This window comes from Tyto alba, unplaced genomic scaffold, assembly GCF_018691265.1.
Source record: "Tyto alba isolate M040663 unplaced genomic scaffold, T.alba_DEE_v4.0 Super-Scaffold_48, whole genome shotgun sequence".
In the NCBI taxonomy this organism is placed as follows: Eukaryota; Metazoa; Chordata; class Aves; order Strigiformes; family Tytonidae; genus Tyto; species Tyto alba.
Genome location: NW_024881324.1, coordinates 22150833 through 22170990, shown reverse-complemented (window position 1 = coordinate 22170990; position 20158 = coordinate 22150833). Strand labels below are relative to the sequence as shown.

The following is a 20158-nucleotide window of genomic DNA, read 5'->3' as shown; positions in this document are numbered from 1 at the left end:
TCACATGTCTGATTTTAGTGGCTACCTTCTGCTTTCCTTAAGGTGTTACTGTAAGTGAAAGCTGAAAAAATAGGTTACAAATACAGGTCTACAGCACTTTTCACACCCCATCCCTTTTTTAACTCATCTCCTAACCATTCTAATCCCTTTCTACATTCTTTCCCTGACACCACAAGTCAACTTCCTCTACCTCTGCATGAAGCATTTACCAAACTCTTACTAGACAAAAATTCCATCTTTAACAAAACAGACCAAGACTCACAAAACATATGGGGGTGGGGAAACAACTGTTGATGCTAGTCCTCTGAATCAGCAGGACCCTTTATTTTTTATTTCTTCTTTTATCTTCCAATTTCCCTTTGTCACCTGGAGCCAACTCCCCTCTAGTAATGTTCTGCATTTCCAGAATTTCAGTTGTCAAAAGCTGTCCTTATGAAGAGCAAACTCTCTTGGGAATATCTAACTCCAGACTTGTAAAACCTGGAATTGTTCCTTTATGTTACAGATACCATTTGCTGTACAAAAGCAGTAAAATGACTTTGAAATGGAAGAAAATAAACAAAACCTGTGGAGTGAGTTATGGGATCATAAACACAGGGACTGCTTTATTCCTCCATCATTTGTGAGTCATTTTCATGAGACCTGATACTGTAACCAGAAAAGAAACCTTGTAACAGTTCCTGTATCATACTTGCTACATTCCCAAGATGTACAATTACAATACTGTGGTTGTAGAATTCTTTTTAAGATTTTGTTTCATTGTGAACAGTTCTTTTGTTTATTCTTAATTACCCCTGATGGCGCAAGTGTTCACAACAAAACAAAAAATTAAGCATGAAACACACAAAATCATATTTATGAACAGGCTGCTGCATCTAAATGCATCTTACAAGTGTTTCTCCCACACGCTGTCTTTTCTGGTGATATAACTGCCCCTGGGAGGGAGAAGTGCTTCAAGAAAATTCTACAGACTCACTGAATCTACAGAGGGCATCTGTCACAACTGGTGTTTTTCCCCACCCTAGAGGTTAATATAGGGCATCACCCTGCATTCCTTCTACATAATTCCAAACATATTTTCCTGCCTGCCCCTCAGTGTCCACCTTAAACCTGCCACAAACTTCAGGAACAGTCACACCTAGCCTAATAGTAGAAAAAACATACTTTTCTTATTGAAATCCCATGTAATTCAGCTAGTTCAATAACCCATGCCTTACAAGCACAAAAATAACAATTTTATGGTGTACTCTCAGAGCTTGTTTGGATTTGAAAAACTCCTGATTTGAGAGAAATCAGCTCAAATATATTCTTTTCCCCGGCAAATACATGATGTCTGTTAATGCTAAAATGCACAGAAATAACTTTAAAAATTATAATTTTCACAAGATATCCCTCAACAACCAAGAAAAAATATTTCTCAAATACTCTCATTATTTAGGGGAAAAATGGAACAAAAATTTTGCAAACTACATCAAATAATTCCTATAAGGCACAAACAAGTAAAAGACTTTCAGAAAGGCACACAGCAGTTTTGCATGTGTCTTTAATTGCCCTCCACCTTCAAGAAAATGGTATGACATAATCATGTTGCAAGCATATTGCATTGCCTACCTACTATGAAAACATAAATTACAGGGACCTGAGAAGTAACAGTTGTGCTCTTCCTGCCTACAGAGATATGCAAGGGCTTGTACATTCTAGAAAAAAGGCTTAGGGTTTTACTAAGCTTAATAGCTAGAGCCCTCATCTTCACCTCCTTTTCCCAAAAATTTTGAGGTGATCAGTGCACAGCATAGACACTTATGTTTATTCCCTTCACCAAGAAAAACAGACATGATTAAAAAAAATAAAATAATCAACATTTGCTAAATGCCCAGAGCTACCTATCAATCTGGAAACCCCACCCAAGCTTCCTGGTTTTAGAAAGTATAACTCACTTGTTGATAATATATTTTTTTCCATTCTTCGGGTAGAAAAGCACCAAGATAAATAACAGAACACTATAAAAATAGCTGTGAAAATTGTATCTGGTCCAATAAGGCTTAAAAAAAAAATCCAAAATGACATTGGGCTGAGATAAAACTACTATGATATAAAAAAGATTAAAAAAAAAAAAAAAAAAAGGATCTATGAAAACGTGAAAGTTATTATTTTTTCATTGAAAAATTGGTAAGTTAAAAGGAAAACAGAGGAGATCATCATGATTACCTTGACTGGTTCTCTTGCATCACAAAAAACCCAAACCAACCAAACAAAAAAATCAGAGTACTTCATGTACTCTGTTCCGCATGAAGAAAAAAAAAAAAAAAAAAAAAAAAAACCAAACCAAAAAAACAAACCAAACCAAACCCCAAACAAACAAAACAAAAAATCCCCAAACCAAAACCCAACAATATTTACTTAAACTGTTCTATAAACCTTGAAGTGTATTCAGTCCTTATGTACAATTGTCACATGATGCACAATACACCACCTCCCTTAGGAAGTAGCTTAATTTTAATAGTAATTAGTGTTATAGTTTCAATAAGAATAGATGTTTCCATGTTAGTATTCTACACACAACTCAGACAAGATTTGTGCCTAAGGAGTGATGTGGCTGTACATGTCACTAATGTTGTTACCGGTACCATAATAGTGCAATTTTGCCTCAGAATCAATGTTAATTTGTCAAATTTACAGTCCTTTCTGATAAAGGGAAATTTTGCAATGCAAACTGGAAAATGTTAAAAGCTTACCTTACCAATTTTAATTAAAAATCAGCAGCTACTCAAGATCCCCTAATCCATGTAGCATAGTTAATGAATTATACCATACTCCAATATAGATTAGAATTTAAATATGTGGTCTGTACCAACATTGAGTTTATACTGTATCAGAACATATCCATTAGCTGTAGGAAATTGTAGGCTATTATCTAATGGTTTTGCAAAAAAGATTATTCCACAGAGACAGCTAAAAAGTTTTCTTTTAAGAGCACATAAAAAACAGTGAAACAGATTCATTGAAGGATTTTTTCTAAATAACCACTGGTCTTCCTTATACCTGTTCATCTTTCCTACTGACTTGCAAAGAAAACCTTTGTTTATCTTCCCCAAGGACTTTTTCTATTAATGCAATTCAGGATTCTCTCCTGTTGACTGCCACATGTATCCTTGACAGGATAAAGCACCTAGGGTGCAGCGTTATCAAAATATACCACAACTTAGATGGGAAAGGAGAGAAAGTATTGTATTACAAGTCAAAATTATGGGCAGGACTTCAAACCAGAAGAAAATTAAAACACCAGGCAGCCCCATAAAATAAGAAGTAATATGGATAAGTAACAGCTCCTACACTGACCATGTCCCAGTGGTAATTTTGAGAGAACAGATGGCAGAGCTCTGGGTATTTCATCAGCATTTGATATTAACTTGCAAGGTAGTTTTGAAAATTATAATTTGAGTGCTTGGCTACTGTATTAAAATCCAGCAGGGAATGGAAATGCTCCTAAGAATAAGGTCCTTTATCAGCTGGCTCCCAGAAACCTAGACTATGCACAATTTGAATTCAGTGAATGGCTGAAATAATATCACCTGTTAGTGAAAAAATACCAAACCCATATGGGTATTTCAACAGCCTGCAAAGAACACCACAACGCAGTAAAAGCCCTGCTCCCACTTGTCAAATAAAAAGCTTACAGTCACAATTTATTTTTAAGTTATGGACCCTTTGCTACAAGAAGCTGAACTTAAGTCTTCAGATAGAAGACTTTTCATCTGACTCAAGGTAAGAGATAACAAAAGCTCTGAAATTTCAACTTTTTTTATGTTGTTAGAATAAATGAAGGAATTTATCTTCATTTTTAACTAAATCATATTCCTTTCCACTAATTCTGAGTCCACATGAAATAACAGTCTTAGAAAATTATCTATCTTAATGTGTACTTGAAGAAAAAAATCTCTCACAAACCTTCTAACCATACTCCTCAATAGCAGCAGAGTGAAGTGAGTGTGTTTTTTGCTATCACCAAGGTCCCAAGAAATACACTGCTTCTTTTTGACCTTCCAATCTCTGGGGTAAATTCAAAATCCACCAAAAAACCTCCAGAAATCACCCCCTTCCTCCCTTACAGTCTCATCAAAAAAAAAAAAAAAAAAAAAAAAAAATCCAGAAAGATTAATTTTTCATAGAAGCTCACTTTCTAAAGCCTTCCTACATTTCATAGAGAACTTAATTGACTCAAAAAGAATTTTAGAGGCTGTTTCTAAGTCTTACACACATTTGTGGGTGACTCAATCAAGACCAGGTTCAAAGAGAACAGTATCGCATTTCGGGTATGTTTGACATGACTTCTTCAACAGTCCATAAATCTTCAGGTTAAAGGAAACTGCTTTCTTACAGGACAGAAAAAAATTATTTTCCCACTGAAATATTCATCATAATACTCAATCCCATTGAGAACCATCCCCAGCTATTTTTTTTTCCCCCCCAGTTTAACATTTGATAAAGAAGACAGAATTTGATACTATGAATGAAAGTTTAGGATTAATGTAGGCTTTTTTTCCCAGTTATCTCATATGAAAAAGCACTAGAATTAGCCAATGTCACTCAGTAATATTAAGCAAACATATTTTAATAAACTCTTGGGGTTAACTAATTACTAAATTTGAGACTTAGACACTACACCTAGGGAGGTAGGACAGAAAGGTTGTTTTCATTCCCATGATACATTTTTGCAAGCAGTATTTTCACAACTGCAGTCCAAATGGGATCAGTTTTGAGGCCATTAATTCAGAAGCATCTTTCCTGGTGAACTTGGGAATTGCAGGCAACGCCTACCTCCAATTCAGGTATAACCTATTTTGAGATCAGTATGACAGATTGTGCTTGAGAGATGGGGCAAAATTAATCTCTGAAAGGGAACCTATGCCATGGAGTCACTGCTATTTCATGAACTGCTCATCATTTTTCTACTCTTTTGCAACAGACTGACAGCTGAATAAAGAAACAATTTCATAAAACCAAAGACTTTTTCAACAAGGAGGTCACAGATAGCTAAGAGTGTGCCATGGGAATCTTCTGCAACAGGTCTGGCAGCAATGAGCAATGACAGCTTGTTCAAGGGCTACTCTGGCCGCTGTCAATGAGAAGGCAAGATTAAGCAATGCAAAGGCCAGAGAGTGCCTCTATCTGCCAGCAGCCCAGCAGAATTAATTGCCAGCACATGAGTCCCTGAAATATGCATCAGCTCCACATCTCTGTGAAGCTCTCAATGTTGTTTCATTTGGATTTGCACACTGAAGAGAGACAAAACACCCAAAGTTTGAAACAGGTTCACCTTTGCTCCAATCAGTCTGGCTTACCAACAGTATAAGAGAGTGAGATTCAGCAAGGTTTAAGATTAGGATAAAAAGAGGAAAATTAAACTAAACACAATACCACAGAATCCTAATCTTCAAAACTGAATACTTTTTTACTTCCTTATGTTACATTCACTCAGGAAGGTAACATAATCCTAGAGGTAAGGATCAACAATGTTGCCTTATTTGGCAAATAGAACAGTCAGTTTCAACTCTTATTACTAAAAATCTGGTACTCTAGCACCTCAGCACCCCCATTGCCTCCCATCACCTCCAGGGTCTGTCCTTACCTCCTCCCATCCCCCTTCCATTCTTCTCCATCACTTCTTGCCCAAGAGAAATTCTGCTTTAATTACTTGCATCTCACCCACCACCTTCTGCCAAATGTGCCTTGGCTGGAGGTGAGTCTCCCTGAGATTTAACACTCCTAATGTGCAAAGGCCTCACCCTTGGCCCCTCCAAGTCAGGATGCCCCCTCACCACTCGCAGCCAGGACCGCCAGTGCTCTACCACAGCAAACACGAGAGAAAACCAAGCTACTCACCACTGCCGGCACTAGGGCAAATCCCACAAATAAAAAGGCAGACGGCAACAGCACGGTCCTCTAAAAAAGGACCCCGCACACCCGCTGATTCAAACAGACTAAGAAGAAAAGTGCCTGTGGCCCCAACGCCCCACCCCCCGCGTGTGCGCACACCCCGCCCCCTGGCTCTGCGCGTGGGCGGCTCCTTCCTGCACTGATGGCCCCGTTCCAGAAGGTTCTGTGGGCGGCCTGGCCCAGCCTCTCTCTCATCACGGCCTGAGGCAGCCTCAGCGGGGCTCCGGCGTGAAGCTGTTCGTTACCAGCCCAGCGGGATAGAATCTTTTGGAGCGCACCTGGAGAGCCCAGCAATTCACGTGTCTGTAAGGTTCATTTATTTACGCCCAGTGGAAATGCATGGGACATTATGTTGGTTTTATTGCTCTTTGTTTCACTGGTAATCAGTTCATATGTTGCTTTCACCACATTTAAGGGAAATCGTTTTCCCTGACTTTAAGTCACCCTGGCATCAGCTTCTGTTATCATTAAACTAGTCATTTTATTGATGATTATGTCTATCAGAGCCGTGGAGGGTAACTTGTTTTTATGGTGTATTTGAGTGCAATGTATCAGTTTTGACGACACCCTCTCACTTCTCAGTAAGGAGTAAAAGTTACAGAGGCTGCTGGGTTTTTTGATTGATTGGTTAATAATTATCATCAGCAGAACAGATTTCTGCATCTAGACTTAAACAGCAAGGACAGCAGGGGTGATGGAAATGAACAAATTCATAACTAAAGTAAACTCTCTTACAAAAGGCAGAAGAATCAGAAAGAGAAATGGTTCACAGCTTTTTCTGCCCACATTAAATATTCATCTAATTGGTGCATAGAGTAGCTCTCACTTTAGTGGCTAAAGGCTCATCTAAACCAAAAAACAAATCAACAAACCCACAAAAACCAAAATAAAACCCCCAAAGACTTCAGCAATTCTTATCCCAAAAGGTAAGAAATTGCATATTTACTAGAGACTGGAGTGGCTGACCTTATGTTCTTCTTTTCTTAATAAAGCATGGTATTTGTTTCCTGCCTTACCTACTCTTCTCCTCCCTCAAAAAGAAAGAAAACTTGTGGAAAGTGATATAGACTTAAATGAAATTAAAAAACAAACAAACAAAAAAAAAAACAACCTAAATTTATGTCAGGACACAAGCAACTTTCTGGTCCTTGGTACAGGAGCCTTGCAAGTAAGTTTTTATTTTAAAGTAGATATCTTCAGCAGAGAACACCTCAAGCTGATTTTGCAGTCTACCATCGAAGAAAATGCCAGTTCTTTTCAGCACAATTTCTAGTCTTGCAAGGTTGTGCAAGATCTATGGCATGCTTCTCAATATAACTGCAGCATTTCTCAATATAACTGCAGCCATGGCATGAAGTAGAAACAAAGGATCATTAACCCATAAGAGATCCAAATACCATGCAGGCTGAAATAAGTGATGCATCTGTGTCAGGTAATTCATGGCAAACTCATTTTTAGTTCTTTGTTATGATTTTTGCTCTTTGTTTTTATGTCAGATACATATTTGTTACATGTAGTATTTTCACATATTGTACAGTATTTATATCTGCATTTTAGTGTAGCTCTAAAACTTCTCCATATATCTTATGAAAGTAAAGATGAAGAATAGTTAGAGAAGTAGGAAACACTGTAGCAATATTCCTGGGTTTTGCATAGCCAGTAAGATTGGATTTCCAATTACCATCTGAAAAATGTTCGTGACTGAAGTATTCAGTGATTCATCTTTAGAATGATAAACCATGACTGAGTCAAAGAAAATACATAAAGGTAAACCAGATTGAAGAATTATGGTATGTAATTTATTTTTTGGTAGCTGTTTATGTGCATGCTTTTATGTAAATGTTTATACAAAGTAATGAAAGATACCTCTCCTCAATGGGAGGAATCTAAACTTTTTTTTTTTATGATAAAAGCTTGTGGGTGACCTAATCCTGACATCCTGTAATCTCTGACATTCACTTCTCCCACATACCAGTGTGTATCCACCACAGACACTGACAGCAGTTCTTGCAGTGGGATTTCTCCAAAGTTGTGGTAGGAACACTTAGTTATGAAAACAGATGAAGAAGTTTATGGGTTTCATATGTATCTATATATATATATTTACGAGCAAAAGAAGTTGGTAGAAATTTAAATACCTAAGAGAATTGTAGAACCATCAGACTAAGGATATAATAGCTGTTTGAGTTTTTTGGTGTTTTTGTTTTGGTTTAGATTGATATATAATATATTTAGATAGGATTTTTACATACTGATTTCTCTCTGCCTAGTATCATTTGATAGAATTCTTTAAGTTATTAAAAAATTTGATATGTCTCAGGTATTTTGCATTTGCTGCACTTGGGCAAGACATTGAAAAGATGAGATAGGGTGGGGAGGAGGTTGCACCTTATTTTGAGATGGGATGTGTGTGTGTGTGTGTTGTATACGTATCTAGTTGTTCCCCAGAAAAGTGAAGTCACTTTACTCTGCCATCTCAGGTTAAGGTACAACTTTAGTTTGGATGATTTTCCTCAAAAGCACAAAAATAACTTGTGAAAAGATCCACTAATTGTACCCCTGCACCATTTCACTGATGCTGTCTTCCTGGTCCCATGTATCTGGGAGTCAGTCAGGTCAGGTAACTTGTATGAGGTTGTCCAAGATCTTAGATATGTCATGACAGTCATACAATACATGGATATGCAATGCAAAAGGAACATGTCTGTCCACAGAGTGTTCTCTGACCTATAAAGTAATGTGTGCATGACACATCTGCTTGGAGAGACTTCTTGCCACGCAATCCAGGAAGGATTTTCCTTGTTAAATGGACACTGTAGAGCTTTCATGCCTTGCTCTAGCTTTGCTAGTGATAAGGAGCTTCATAACAGCTATAATTCTCACCACTAATATCTCATTTTATTGGTTTTATTATATGTTTGCTTGTGATTTCATTTAAGAAGATAATTTCAAATGCAGGTTTTGTATACAGTATTAAGAATGTATAGTCTGTTGAAGTTAAATGACAAAAATATGAAGGATACGTTTATAGTATTCTAACCTAGGAAAATGCACCAGCTGCAGGAATTGTCAGATGATGTAAAAAACACCTAAAATGATAATGTCCATTCACTTTCACTTGTTACATCTTTTCCTGTGTCTGTGTACAAACCAATGAATTTGTTCGTATTTCCAGTTGAAAGTTACAACATTGATTTCAGAACTGTCCCTACATACGCATCAGTACAGCTGTGCTGCATAGAATGAAGAACTATCATTGATGGGTCTTAGGAAGCAAGGAAGAGTAAAGCAGTGCAATATATTTTCAGTAGTTTTTAGAACTCAGTGTCGTCCATTTATCCCTATGAAAAACAGTTTTATAGAACAATTAAGAGTAAGATAATGTATTGATTTTTTTGCTTTCTGGCATACATACTTTCTATAGGTTACAAAATAATTGTACTGTCATTGTTAAATATCCAGGGCCACAAAGAGTTGTTATTACTGATTACTGCACAGTATTAAGAGAAAGCCTATTATTTCACTATGTTCAAGGAAACATTTTATTACATTAATTTTTAACAGTTGACTGTGTTCACATTTGACGTCTTGCCCAAATGTGGGGTTTTTGGTGTGGGGTATTTTTTTTGGTGTTTATTTTTTTTGCCATTTAATAACTGATAACTGGATAGAAGAAAAAAACTTCAGACTCCTATCTCATGAATCAGTTACAAAGAGTTCTAGGGGAAAAGAGAGGAAGATGTATAAATAATTAAGATGTCGCCATAGCTTTGTTACTGCTGCAAGCACGGTAATTTTCAGCATTACAAATGTGCCAGCGAAGGACAATGAGATACTTCTCACTATCAGCAGCTCTGCAGGACTTTGTTCACTTACTTTATACTCCACAGACCACCATTAATAATTGTTGTTCAGAGAAAGATTTGTCCATGCCTTGTTCCAGAGCCAAATAGACTGTTTTGCAAAGCAACAGCGCTTTTGGCTCAGTTCTAAATATTTTGAAATCCAAGTAAACCCCAAAATTATAAGAGCTTTTCTCTGAACTGTACTGTGTGCTTCAAAAGTATTTCATTGCCTGCTGCACAGAAAAGCCTCTTTGCTATCTCACCACATTGAAGCAAATTATGCTAACCAACTACTTTCAATATCAGATAAAATAACGTTTTGTTGTTAGGATCCTGGCATCTGTTGATCTGCTGATCTGCATTTCTTGGTGTCACATTCCTCATAACTTGTACCCTCAAGTTGCTTCAGATCAAAAGTGAGAAACCCTTTTATTCTATGGAACACAGAGAACACGCTTGGGTTCTACATGGCTATATTGTTAAAAATTGCAAATTCACTATAACGGATGTATATATGCCTGTGTGGAATACAGATAGCAAAAGGTAACCTTAAATATAGGTAGATGTAAAGATATATATGCATGTATATATATTTAGGATTATCCCAGGGTTTATATGCACATATGAGGAAGCTGCAGGCTGTTCTTTCAATGCAAGTTACATAAACAGGAGCTGGGAAAGACACCCATTTGCTAAGTTATGTTATATTTTCCTGTAAAGACATTAAGAGGAAGAGCTCTTGCTTTTTATTACATTATGATGTGTATTTCAGTCTGTGCTGTTGCTATTTGTCTTTAAAATGTTTGACAATACATCCATGAATTACTTTTATAAGCTTTTCTACTTCTAACATCTAGACATATGAATGATTCCCTGCATATATTATAGAAAAGCATGAAACAGGAAAAAATTCTTAAGTATTTCTTATTTGAGTATGTGCCTGAAGAATTGGGTTTTATCACTCTTTAAACACTCATCAAACAAATGATTTATTCATGCTTAATAAAGCATCCCAGACTTGCAGGTTTCATTAGCTGAAGTTTGAGTGTTTTCTGTTTGCCATAATAATACTTTACATTTATACAACCATTTTCATTCAAAAGTATTTCAAAGTGCTTTGCATAGTGTGTATATAAGGGATAAATTAACCAACCAGTAAATTAGAGTTACCTCTGGAGTGAAGCTCTGCAGAAGCTTTTTGGCAAGAATCTTGTATGGGTGTAATTTTTTTTTTTTTTTTTTTAATGAAAAGTCATTGATTTCAAGGAAGCAGAGCATACAATTTAATTAAACTATGTTTTATAGAGGGGAAAAGAGTCTTACAGCTAGGGCACTTGACTCCAACCAAGAAGTGGTCTCTGTTACTTGCTCCTGCCACAGACCTCCTGTTACCTTCAGGCAATTTGCTTGGTCTGATTTGGGCCTTAAATACAGTCAAGATAACTAATAATTTTACCAACTCAGCTTTGGTGACTGTTCATGTACACAGTTAATAACTTGAAATGCAGGGAAGTCACAGTTAACTTTAGTCACCATTTAGCAATCAAAAATCCCTCTTCCACTGACAATAAGCTAATTTATATGATGCTGTATTTACTGTGTGTTAACGAAATAGTTACTGAAGATCATCTGCCAGAAGTCTGAACCATCAGCTATGCATCTCAGAAACAATACTTGATTTATTCCAGTTTTTGACAATTTTGATTATATTGCATGAACCTCAAACTGAAGCTGTTTCTCAGTTTATGAAGCAGTAAACACAATGTCTTCAAATCCTGATTGGAATTTCTTGGTGTTGTTTAACAGAATAAAGCTTTTCCTTGCATGTCATAAGATAGTTGCTATAAGAGTGCGCATGAATTGAGAGACTATTCTGTTCTGTATTAAAACCAAGAGATGACAGAAATTGTAGCTTAAAAAAAAAAAAAATCCAACTTGGACAGATTATTCTCCTATGTCTTGAATGTAAAGCACTACAAAATATGTCAGTCCTTTTTTATTTCATTTTTTTTTTCTTGAATGGAGCTGGTAGTATTGGAATCTCTCCAAGCTAAACAGTGCAAAGCAGCAAGTTGGTCAGGGTGGGTAAAGTCATATACCAACACGAGATTTTTTTCTTTCAAGGCTGGCAGGAATAAGAACATTCTTCAAAACTAGAATAGGAGCTATTTTGCCTGTCTTTTGACACTCATGTTTTTTCTGGCATCACCTCAGCATGCTGCTGCAGTGTTTGTAACCACCTTGCTGTGATTTACAACATATCTATTATTTTTGCTTAATCTGCATTTGGTTATTCAGTAGTTATTTCTAACTCCCACAAGGAATTGTACCAACTTCACAACTGATTTCTAGTACAGTGGTGTAATGAATTTTCAGTAACTACTAAAGGTGTAATAGGCTGAACAAAGGATGTCAGAATTTAGTCCATGGTAACTTCAGTGCAGCTGTTCACATGAGTAAATGTTTGCAGAATTGAAACTACCTTCCTCACTTTGTGCAATGAACAGTCATCCAATAATCCTCGTGACATATTCTGCCCTTCTGAAAGAAAGTTGTGCAAGTAAAGAGTATGTCTGTTCTATATACTTAAGTTTCCTATCAGTACAATATAACAGTACTCAGTAGGATAGCTTTTCTTCAATGATAGCTGCGCTGTTGTTCATGGTTACTGGAATAAGTAAACAATCTTTTTGGACATTAGTGGTGCTTCATATTCAGTCTGATCAGAATGTTAACTTGACTTAGTAACCTCAGAGCTTACTTCAATGTACTGTGTTCTTGCTGAAAATGTTCCCTGCTTCTCCTATACGAGGCACAAGATAACTTCAGAACATAGCCACCTATGTGGCAGTGGAAGAACTATCCTCTTTTAATTATCTGCATAAAAAAACCCCATATCCCTTCACCCCCCCAAAAAAAAACTATAAAGGTTTTTAGTTGCTCTGTATTATTAAAATGAACTACACTCAGAAAAAAATCATTCAAAAAGGACTGTTTTTTGGTAACGAGTCTAGTAACCAGCTATATGCAAGCTACATGCAGCTTGCTGTGTGATATCATAGGAGGAAAGAGCCCCCTAATGGCTTCAAGTTATCTAGAAAATAAAAATAAATTTCACTTTCTGAGTTCAAACTAGAAAGCAATGCAAAATTGATTTCAAAAAGGCCAGATTAGCCTTCTTGAGAAAAATGTGATACAACTCATGTGAATGAGTTTAAAGTGTGGCAAAAGGTCCAGATTAACAGCATTGTATACTTGAAAGAAAATGCACAATTTGTAATATGTAAGCTCTTTAAAGCTTTCTGATTTTAGTTTTTTTCAGCTATTTTAGCTGAATCTGACAAAAGAAGATGCTTATACTGTGACTCTTTAATGTGGAAATTAATAACATATTTCATGAGTATAAGTTTAACTAATTGTTTGGGCTTCTGATTTTCCTTTCTGTTTTTTTGTTTGTTTGGTTTGTTTTTTTAATAGTGTTCAAATCGAATATTCCCTTTGCATAAATAATTATTTTTTTTAGCATTATTTGGAGTTTCATGGTTAGAATGTAATCTGAATGTTACAGATACTAATCTGGAGAGGATCATATCACTATCTTTGAAATCAAAGAATTAGTATGATTTTATTTCCAATCACAATATTATATGGTACATTTACAGATCAAAGGTATAGTAAACAAAGCTTTTTGGAGAGAGAGTTGAATAAGAGCTGTAAGAAAGCTGTCAGGCATAAGTAAAGGATTATTTTTGCAAGTCAAACTGCATATGAAATATTTTGAGACTGGTCTTAGGTTTTGTAAGGGCACAAAGTGAATTAGACATCCAATTATCTTAGCTCGTTAGAAAGTTACGCCTACATTTGATAGATCTAACTCTCAATATCCAGCTCTTTGTCTTACTGTTAAAATTTTCAGTGAGTTAATTACAATGCAAAGGGTTTCTCTTCATTATTTATGGTCAGATTCTGACACTCTGACTCCATACTTGATACATGCAGCCCTCACCTCTGGCAGTATTTTATAGAGTAAAATACCACTGAATGAAAGCTAAGGTGTCAAAATGTGTCCCCAAGTGTTTTTCTTGCTACCTGGGAAGAAATTCAGAAGGAAACACTGAAATTTCTGTCATGGATCAATGTTGTATCTATAAAACAAATACATTTTTCACAGAGAAAATACAAAGAAATAAAATACCACAGATGCTATAGTTTAAGTAAGCCTTTGGTTTTGGTCATCAGCTTACTTCTTTTGCCAGTGCTTATTCATCTAATACATTGTAGAAGATCAAGTTGTTTCTGAAGCCTTGCATATTTTGTTCATGTGGTCACTTAGGCACCCTTTCAAATGGCTGTTAGGTTTTTTTTAAAAAATATATCTGCCTAAAGTCTCCAACATGTATAATGACTTCTACAAATTATAAATTATATTTTGGGTAACTGGGCATTTCACTTTCACATTTGGGATTTTTGAGACATCATAAAGCATTTGAGTATGGTGCTTTATGAAAATTTATAAAATATATCTTGGTAGAGCAAGAGAAGAAAGTGCTCTTCTGTATTTGTGATGTTTTTGTTATTGGATAAAATGGATTACAGTCAGATGCATAGTCTAGCAGCAATAGCCTGCTATAGGCAGTTTCTTAACTAGACCAAGCATTGGAAAGTTGCACTTGACTGGGTGCAAATCTGCTTAAATGCTTGGGTTAATAGACTGATGCCTCTACTTCACTCAGAGGGAGTAATCACAATAGCTGGCATACGAAAAATTCCTTTCAGTTTGGAGCAAGGAGCAGAGTGAACAAATTGATCATGAAGGTGGTGCAGATTGTCACAGTTGGAAAGAATGTGTTACTAAAGTGACAGTGCTGTCTTCTTACTGTTATGCTCCCATGGACTGTAAACCCCAAGTCAATCCACTTCCTGACTTGCTACGTAACCAAAAGCTGGGTTAATTCAGTTTTAGCCTATTAATCACAGCAACCTATCACCTGTCACAGCAAATCCACTTCCAACACAGCTAAAGGAAATATGGAGAAAGTTTATGTGGAACTAGGCAGTTAGGAGACAGTAGTGTCAGTGTCACATCAAAACAAGCAATCAGTCCATGCAATGACTGCTTCGAACATGCAGCTAAGTATAACAGAACATCCTAGGTTTCATATTCCAGGTCATAAGCCTTGATCTTCGCTTTGGATGCAGAATGTTAGCAATAACTACTGTATCTATAAAAAGATGGCAGTCTAATGCCATATTATTTAAGGCAGATCATGTTTGCGCAGCAGAGGTAAGCTTGCAGTCAAAAGACAGGTGCTGTTTCAAACTACTGACAAGCACTGAGAATTCCTCCAGGGAAATGTTCTCTCTAGCTAGCTTCACAACACGTACAATAATGAATTAATAATATGAGAGAGCTTGTGTGCTGTTATTACTCCAGACTGCTTAGCATATGTGGGACAAGTTGCATTAAAACATCACACAAGTAGTTAGAAATCATCTCTTCTGGATGTTTCATTCCCATTTACTTGAAGGGTTAAGCATTATAAATACAATGCACAAAATAAATCCTGTTCTTAAATGGCTTTGGGTGCACATAGTATTTGATACATATCATCTGTGAGTGAAAGAATTTAAGTGCAATAAATGCATTATGTAAACAGATGCCAAAGCGTGTATTTAACATGCAAGATACAAAAATAATAACTGCTTTTTTTAGCTTCTCAGAAAAGCAAAGGATAATTTCCTTACCTGGAAGATCAAACTCTGTATATCATCAGTGCTATGTGAGCTAAGGGGACAGAATGAATTTTTGTCTTCCGTAATAAGCCTTTCTTCAGAGATGCAGAACGTCAAAGATGTAATTATAAGTAAAATGAACTATTCCAATGTCCAGTCTGTTATCAATTGCACTGGATTAGAGCTGGCATCCTCTTGCAAATGAAAAAATGTAGCTCAGCAAGTTGTCCACTGAAGGAGCTCGATATCAGCGTTATCAGGCACCAGCAGTCACATACTGATGCTATAGTGTGTACAGTCTCCCTCTATTGCGCGTTTTCTCTTGCTTCCTCTCCCTCTCTCTCACCCTGATGTTCACTCAGCTCTGAGTCTGAGCTCCTTCTGCTGCTGTATAATCAATCTAGCCTGTCTGAATCTAATAGGCCTCTATTTAACCAGCCAATCAATAGCACAGATTCCGCTGCTGCTCCCCAGGGTCTTTTCCAGGAGTGGTACAAACAATAAGAGTTTGGCCAGCAATTTAACTAAGTATTTTTCATTATTTTATCTCCCTTGAAGAGAAATTGTTTAAGAGAGCACAGGTTCAAAGCTATCTTTCTCTGTGTTTTTTTCAGTAGAGATATATAAGCATGCACATTGTACTGCACTAGCATTCTGTACACTTTTAAATTTTTACCTATTTTATGTGGTTTAGAATACATATTTAAAGAAATACAAAAGAAAAGAAAATACATACACACTCCTTCCACCCCCAATCTAGAAAGGAACCTGCATGTTAAGCCTCAGGCTTTATGTTCTGAAAAATCCAGTACCAAGTTTTAGCTTAGAGCTGTTTATGGCAAGTGTGGAAATTAAGCATAAACCAAGAAGCAGAAGAATTGTGCTTCACAGACTATGATTCTAACACCTGTCATCTTGAACTATCTTTCCTACACTGTTTATGTTTCAGCTTGTATGATTTTTTTTTTTTTTTTTTTTTTTTAAGACTGTCTGTCTGGAAATAACAGTTTCAGATATGGGAGGAATTGGAGATGCAATATCTATTCAGCAACAGATTCACATGGGACAGCTTTTTCTGCTAAAACAGTGATCAAAACTAAATGAAACATGGAGTTAGCAACAAGTAGCTGTTGTGTTTGAAAAGCATACCCTGTCTTGTACTGCACCGCATTACCCACATATACAGAGTAGACTGTCCCTTAGTAGCTAAAAAACAAAATTTCAGGATGGATCATGTGCAAAGTGAGTATTTTTATCACAACAGACTGACATTTTTTAAGCTTTTTTTTTTTTTTTTTTCAATATATGAGCAGTAAATCATAAGAACATTGATTTGTAACCTGGTCATTCTGGTTGCAGTTCAAAATTATGAACAAACTTTCATGCTGAAGAAAACTGTGGGCAAGTACCTACCCTACTTCTGAGTCCAGAGCGTAGGTTTGGTCAGTCACAGCTGCTTCCATGTCTCAATATATTGACACAATTATATTGCTATTCTATCATTTGAAACAGCAGCTGTAACAGAAGAGCACCATGAGTACAATGCATGTGATGGTCTCCTAGAGAACATACTGTCCCATTCTTAGTGGTGCCCTCATATAAGATTCTTGCAGATATTAATCTGATAGTTGCCAAAGAACCCAGAAACAAAATGAGAGCTTTGATTTTCTACCTCTTCAGTGTTTGGACTGTCTATCAGTCTAAGGATCTCTCAACACATTCATTCCATTAAGACTTTGTGCCTGGGATCCTGTCCTGAGAACTGGAACTTGAAGTCCAACTGTTTATTCTATGGCTAAAATTGTCTCCGTAGAGAGTTAGCATAAATCGAACATCTTACTGAAGTATGAGCACTGAAGTCTAACATTAGAATCCGACAGAACCACACAAGCAAATAGTTATACTGATAATTAAACTGAAGTTTCTTGTGACTACCTGGCTGATAGGGGTTTCTACTTGTCTCACAGGATTTATTTTGCAGACTCTTAGGAGTGGTCAGAAAGGGTAGTTCCTTTCCAGTCCCTTAATCGGAAAATCCCCCATTAAACATGTTTACAGAGCCCTATCAGACGGTTTATGGTCTACATAACCTACCTAGCAATCCAGACTTCTTGGATAAACAGAAGCTAGGGCTACCAAGTCATCAATTTTATGTTATTAGTCTCCTGAAAATTCTAGTCAAAGACTGAGAGGGAAAGAAAAAGACCTACTATGAAACTGAAGTTTGCAGCACAAGAAAGAAATATATGGTGTTCATAAACAATAAGGGATACCTCTAAGCCTATTCAGAGATACAGAGCTATCAGGAAAACATTCCTGTTTAGTCTGAGTGTTTGTACAAGAATATGCATAAGATCATATTGAGGCAGAAAATAACAATATGTTTATGCACTTGAATCTCTTTCAACAAACATACAAAAAAAAAAAAAAAATCTGGGAAAAAACCCAAAGAAGTCACAGTATCCACAGCAAGTTCAGTTCATCCATTCTTAATGTGAAATCTCATAGTATCAACTAGTAATCTCTTATTCCTCAGTTGCATGTGGAATACCTCATTAATTGAAGCCTACAAAACATATGTAACAGATGTCTCAAGTGTTTTGAGTGGTCTGCATCAACTAAGTGATGTTCATGGATAAAGAAAAAGATTAAAATGGGTAAATAAAAATGAAGTTGGATATAATTATGGTTGTACAATTGTATGAGTGAAGGTCTGGTAGTGAAATTGTGTAAGGCCTGTATAGTCCTACGTGTCAGAAGAAAGGCAATCGGGATGTGTGGTCTTCTGCCCTTGGGGGGAAGGCAGGAGCAGGGAGGGGTAGGGCAGTGCAAAGTTCATTCCAGATCTCAGAGAGAAAGGCCCAATAACAAATGGTGTAACAACGTAGCTGTTTTAATAAGAGAGAATAAAGGGGACTATAGATAGAGAGTAAATCTTGCACCCCTCATATGCTGGCAACCCTTCTTTTATGCAGCACAGAGCATAGCTGGCTTTTCTTGCAGCATGCTGTGCGGATCCCATCCACGCAGAGGTTCTTTTCTCCCTCCCATGCTGTTGAGCCCTTTATTTTGTGTAACAAACAGAATCACATGCCATCTCCTGACAGGCTGGGATGTCACCTCTGTCATAACACCCACCAGCACCGCACAGGCTGGCATGGGGCATGCCAACAGGTTCCCTTAAAGCAGCTGCTTGTGCTCATATATGGGCTGCTCAAGCCCTAAGTACGGGGCCCAATAGAGCAGGCATGGCTTGTCCAGGATCACTAACAATGAGGATTACAATGTCTTCCACAAGGCTCACAATACAGATGGGAGGAACACTGTTGCAGAATTCAGAGTGGAAGGAGCTTACTTTCCAAAGGCCCTTCTGAAATTTTTCTTCCTGACAAAGTCCCAACTTCTTACTGCATCTACTTTAGTTTAACCCATGCAAACCAGTGGTTATATGTGAGGTACTATTACAAAATTATACATTGTGCAGTTTGGTATTTTAGTGTTTGGTTTTTGCTTTTCAGCTGAAGGCAGGACTGTCAGGGTCACATATTTAAAAAGAGGATGACTAAATCTCAGGAATTGGCCTTTTGTGCAAACATTGAGTTAATGATTGAAAAAATACTGAAATTTTAATTGTACTTTGGAAATACAAATGTTGACATTCAGTTGTCTGCAGGGTAGCTTTAGGTGCAACGTATGTTTTATGGAACTTGTGTGTATTAGAACACGCTCATTGAATATATGTTAAAATATCTCTTTGGCCTTCATGTTGTTAGTGGAATATGATAAAGTGCTTTAAGAATGTATAGATACAGTGTATCACAGCATGATGATTTAGGACGGCACAAATGTATCTTCAGTGGATAATATAACTGATTGCTATCTAGATAAATAGATGTTTAATACTGCAGTGTTTAATATTGAGACCAGTGTTTAAGCTTGAATCTTTGAAATATTGAGCTAAACAATGTCAAAGTAATTTAAAATAAAAGCCATACATACTCTAGTCAGAAGCCCGGGGCATCCACCTATTTTTTGTTTTATTTTGCTTGGTTTGGGGAAAAATAAGCTGCGATTATGTCATAGAACAATTCTGCTTGTGAGTGCTGTTTTTCTATATATTATTAAGTGTAATTCTCTATGAGAATTTGGTTTTCACTATTTCAGATTTAATTAACAAAGAGGAAATATACGTTCTTCCTACCTCATGATTCCAACAATAATCAAGGTAGTTATTCTGTAACCAAGTAATCAAAGGATAGCCAGAATATGCAGGTCTGTGAGCCTAAATCTTGTGAACATCTAATGATGGGATAACAGATGTTGCCTATTCATAGAGGTGACTTTGACGGATTCCCTCATGACAAAAATAAAAATAAAAGTCAGGGTTGTACATTTTACACAGTTCCCTGGAAATAATTAATTAAATGGGATTTCTACATTGAACCTAAACTCTGGTTCTATTAATTGTACATTTGCTGAGTGATATTTTACTGATATAGGTATCATTCAGGTTTCAAGTCCCAGCAAGTCTTAACGGATTCTTAAAATGCTCAGGCTATTCACATGTTGAACATTGAGTACTGCGTACTCAGGTATGCAATATAGAAACCTAAAATATTATTTATAGTTTTACTGATACTTAG

The 20158-nt window shown here is 36.6% G+C and overlaps 1 protein-coding gene across 8 annotated transcripts in view; it reads right to left on the bottom strand.

Moving 5' to 3' along the window:
* CDH18 (cadherin 18) overlaps positions 1–15884 on the bottom strand; it is a 536769-nt gene extending 520885 nt beyond the window's left edge. For all 8 annotated transcript variants that reach the window (XM_042806880.1, XM_042806879.1, XM_042806882.1 and 5 more), the window contains exon 1: positions 15528–15884. The gene's annotated coding sequence lies outside the window, so the exon portion shown is untranslated. The remainder of the gene's footprint in view (positions 1–15527) is intronic.
* Positions 15885–20158: the final 4274 nt, after the last annotated feature.